Below are 5,059 nucleotides of genomic sequence, written 5' to 3' on the forward strand. Positions count from 1 at the left end.
TCATGACCCATCCTTCATGACCATAGGTGAGGGTAGGAACGAAAATGGCCCGGTAGACAGAGAGCTTTGCCTTCTGGCTCAGCTCCCTTTTCGTCACAACGGTGCGGTAAAGCGACTGCAGTACCGCTCCCGCTGCTCCGATTCTCCGGCCCATCTCACGCTCCATTGTTCCCTCACTCGAGAACAAGACCCCGAGATACTTGAACTCCTTCACTTGGGGTAAGGACTCATTCCCTACTTGAAGTGGACAGTCCATCGGTTTCCTGCTGAGAACCATGGCCTCAGATTTGGAGGTGCTGATCCTCATCCCAGCCGCTTCACACTCGGTTGCGAACCGATCCAGTGAGTGCTGAAGGTCGCAGACCGATGAAGCCATTAGAACCACATCATCTGCAAAAAGCAGTGGTGCAATCCTTAGTCCACCGAACTGCAGACCCCCTCCCCCATGACTACGCCTCGAAATCCGATCCATGTATATTACAAACAGGATTGGTGACAAAGCGCAGCCCTGGCGGAGGCCAACCCTCACCGGAAATGGGTCCGACTTACTGCCGAGGACCCGGACACAGCTCTCGCTTTGGGAGTACAGAGATTGGATGGCCCTGAGTAGAGACCCCCTCACCCCATACTCCCGCAGCACCTCCCACAGTAACTCCCTGGGAACTCGGTCATACGCCTTCTCCAAGTCTACAAAACACATGTAGACCGGATAAGCGTATTCCCAGGCCCCCTCCAGGATCCTTGCGAGAGTAAAAAGCTGATCCGTCGTTCCACGACCAGGACGGAATCCGCATTGTTCCTCTTCAATCTGAGGTTCGACAATCGGCCTGACCCTCCTTTCGAGTACCTTAGAGTAAAGTTTCCCGGGGAGGCTGAGTAGTGTGATGCCTCTGTAATTGGCACACACCCTCTGATCCCCCTTTTTAAAAAGGGGGACCACCACCCCGGTCTGCCACTCCTTCGGTACTGTTTCCGACTTCCACGCAACGTTGATGAGACGTGTCAACCATGACAGTCCCTCAACACCCAGAGCCTTCAGCATTTCCGGGCGGATCTCATCCACCCCCGGGGCTTTGCCACTGTGGAGTTGTTTGAAGACCTCAGTGACCTCCCCCCGGGAGATTGGTGTTGATCCCCCGTCATACTCCAGCTCTGCCTCTAACATAGAGGGCGGAGTTGTCGGGTTCAGGAGTTCCTCAAAGTGTTCCTTCCAACGCCCTAACACTCCATCAGTTGAGGTCAACAACGTCCCATCCTTACTGTACACAGCTTGGATGGTTCCCTGCTTCCCCCTCCTGAGGTGTCGGACAGTTTTCCAGAACAACTTTGGTGCCGCCCGAAAGTCCTTCTCCATGTCTTCTCCGAACTTCTCCCACACCCGCTGCTTTGCCTTCCAAAAGAGATATCTACCATTAACACCATTTACCAGCCAAATGCTGGTAAATCATGCAAGTGGCTGGTGCTGTATGTTGCATGCACCAGCCAAAAATAACAATGGCAATCTATTGAGTGGCTGGTAACATTTCAACATTCACTAGGCTAGCCATTTGGCCAGTGGACAAAAATGTTAAAATTTGACCTCTGCAACCGTATTGTTTAATTACACTGGGTCTCTAATTACATCTTTTAAGTCTACTATAAATAAACATATTCCTATATCCTCTCACTCAAACCCAGTGTAATGGTAACCTGATAAACCTGTAACATTAACGTTACGTGGTCAACAATAAACCTGTAACCTGCCTATAAACCGACAGATGTATTTATGTATGTAACTATGTATTTTTCTACGTTTAACGTTAGCCAGTAGATGGTGGCAGCGGAACGTAATGATTAACGTTACCGACCTTTTTTATGTCATGTCAAGAGTTGGATGTCAACGCCACTCAACGCAAACAAGTGTGACAAGCAAACATTCACTCATCTTTTCAAATATTCAGTTACAAAGCTAGTAGCAAGCTAAGTTAACATTATATAGCTGATGCTGAGCTAAACATGTTTGCTAACCAATGCTAGCAGTACTGCTCGGAGGGCCGGAGCCCGCCGACAGCATAAAACGCTGCCGGCGGACGGCCCGTTCGCAAACCGGCCCGGCTCCGCCCCCCCCGCGACCTTCGTAAAATGGCCGGACCCCCGGGCGGTCCCGGGACGGTCCCCGGGCCTCCGGCCGTCGCCGCGGCCCGCCCCGGCGACGACCCCCCCCGGCGACCGGCGGGGTTTAACCCGTTAGGGGGCTCCCGGACGCCGTCCCGTCTCCGGCCACCAGGCGGAGGTGGCGGGGGCGTCCGCGGAGCCCGTACGGGAGCCCTCTTTCCGCGTATTACGCAGCGACGCTAGTATTCGCCTGCCGCGTACTTGTACTTGGGGGGGGGGGGTGTCCTTCAACCCAATATGGCGCCCACTTACCATATATTACACAGTAACACATGTATTCGCTTGCCGTGTACTTGTACTTGGGGGGGGGGGGTGTCCGTCAACCCAATATGGCGCCCACTTACCATATATTACACAGTAACACATGTATTCGCTTGCTGTGTACTTGTACTTGGGGGGGGGGGGGTGTCCGTCAACCCAATATGGCGCCCACTTACCATATATTACACAGTAACACATGTATTCGCTTGCTGTGTACTTGTACTTGGGGGGGGGGGGTGTCCGTCAACCCAATATGGCGCCCACTTACCATATATTACACAGTAACACATGTATTCGCTTGCTGTGTACTTGTACTTGGGGGGGGGGGGTCCGTCAACCCAATATGGCGCCCACTTACCATATATTACACAGTAACACATGTATTCGCTTGCTGTGTACTTGTACTTGGGGGGGGGGTGTCCGTCAACCCAATATGGCGCCCACTTACCATATATTACACAGTAACACATGTATTCGCTTGCTGTGTACTTGTACTTGGGGGGGGGTGTCCGTCAAGCCAATATGGCGCCCACTTACCATATATTACACAGTAACACATGTATTCACTTGCTGTGTACTTGTACTTGGGGGGGGGGTGTCCGTCAAGCCAATATGGCGCCCACTTACCATATATTACACAGTAACACATGTATTCACTTGCTGTGTACTTGTACTTGGGGGGGGGTGTCCGTCAACCCAATATGGCGCCCACTTACCATATATTACACAGTAACACATGTATTCACTTGCTGTGTACTTGTACTTGGGGGGGGGGTGTCCGTCAACCCAATATGGCGCCCACTTACCATATATTACACAGTAACACATGTATTCACTTGCTGTGTACTTGTACTTGGGGGGGGGGTGTTCCGTCAACCCAATATGGCGCCCACTTACCATATATTACACAGTAACACATGTATTCACTTGCTGTGTACTTGTACTTGGGGGGGGGGTGTCCGTCAACCCAATATGGCGCCCACTTACCATATATTACACAGTAACACATGTATTCACTTGCTGTGTACTTGTACTTGGGGGGGGGTGTCCGTCAACCCAATATGGCGCCCACTTACCATATATTACACAGTAACACATGTATTCACTTGCTGTGTACTTGTACTTGGGGGGGGGGTGTCCGTCAACCCAATATGGCGCCCACTTACCATATATTACACAGTAACACATGTATTCACTTGCTGTGTACTTGTAACCAATATGGGTCCCACTTTCCGCATATTACACAGTAACACAAGTATTCACTTGCTGTGTACTTGTAACCAATACGGGTGCCCACTTTACGCATATTACACAGTAACACATGTATTCACTTGCTGTGTACTTGTAACCAATATGGGTCCCACTTTCCGCATATTACACAGTAACACAAGTATTCACTTGCTGTGTACTTGTACTTATGGGGGGGGGGGTGTGTAGATGTAGGTGCCCACTTGTAGATCCCACATCTCAGGGGAGGCGCTCTCCGTCGTGCTGAACCCCTGCCCCATCCTAATATGGAAGCCCACTTGTAGATCCGACATCTCAGGGGAGGCGCTCTCCGTGGTGCTGAACCCCAATATAACCCTAACCCAATATTTCCGCCATCAAAATGTACAAACGACACATCAAATCACATCTACAGACCAAGACGAAGCGAATGGATATACTTTCAGACACCTATCGTGTGTAAATGTTTGCGAAAGTGTGAAGTATCCGAAACGGAGCATATTTCCACTTGGGTTATTGATTAGTAGTTAACAAATAATGACTATGCTATTACACTTTTGGTTTGACTTTAACAGCATGTGGTTAGCCACCATTTTAGAGGAGGAGTCACAGATGATATAAATATAAGACCCCAAAAGACGGACGCAGAGCAGCCCCAGCATCTCTCCATGTCATGAGCAAACAGGTTATATCACACTGCAAGGAGACAGAGCGCGAAAAGCACCTCTTTTGGGCCGCTCCAAGACCCCCAAAACACGGACGCAGCAGCTCCAGCATCTCACCCTGTCATGAGCAAACAGACTATATCACACTGCAAGGAGACAGAGCGCTAAAAGCACTCTTTGGGCCGCTCCAAGACCCCCAAAACACGGACGCAGCAGCTCAGCATCTCACCCTGTCATGAGCAAACAGACTATATCACACTGCAAGGAGACAGAGCGCGAAAAGCACCTCTTTTGGCCGCTCCAAGACCCCCACAACACGGACGCAGCAGCCCCGCTCTCTCCCTGTCATGAGCAAACAGACTATATCACACTGCAAGGAGACAGAAGCGCGAAAAGCACCTTCTTTTGGCCCGCTCCAAGACCCCCAAAACACACGGACGCAGCAGCCCCAGCATCTCTCCCATGTACATGAGAAACAGGTTATATCACACTGCAAGGAGACAGAGCGCGAAAAGCACCTCTTTTGGGCCGCTCCAAGACCCCCAAAACACGGACGCAGCAGCCCCAGCATCTCTCCCTGTCATGAGGCAAACAGACTATATCACACTGCAAGGAGACAGAGCGCGAAAAGCACCTATTTGGGGCCGCCCAAGCCCCCAAAACACGGACGCAGCAGCCCCAGCATCTCTCCATGTCATGAGCAAACAGGTTATATCCACTACTGCAAGGAGACAGAGCGCTGAAAATAGCAC

The sequence above is a fragment of the Gymnodraco acuticeps genome, unplaced genomic scaffold (assembly GCF_902827175.1).
Source record: "Gymnodraco acuticeps unplaced genomic scaffold, fGymAcu1.1, whole genome shotgun sequence".
NCBI lineage: Eukaryota > Metazoa > Chordata > Actinopteri > Perciformes > Bathydraconidae > Gymnodraco > Gymnodraco acuticeps.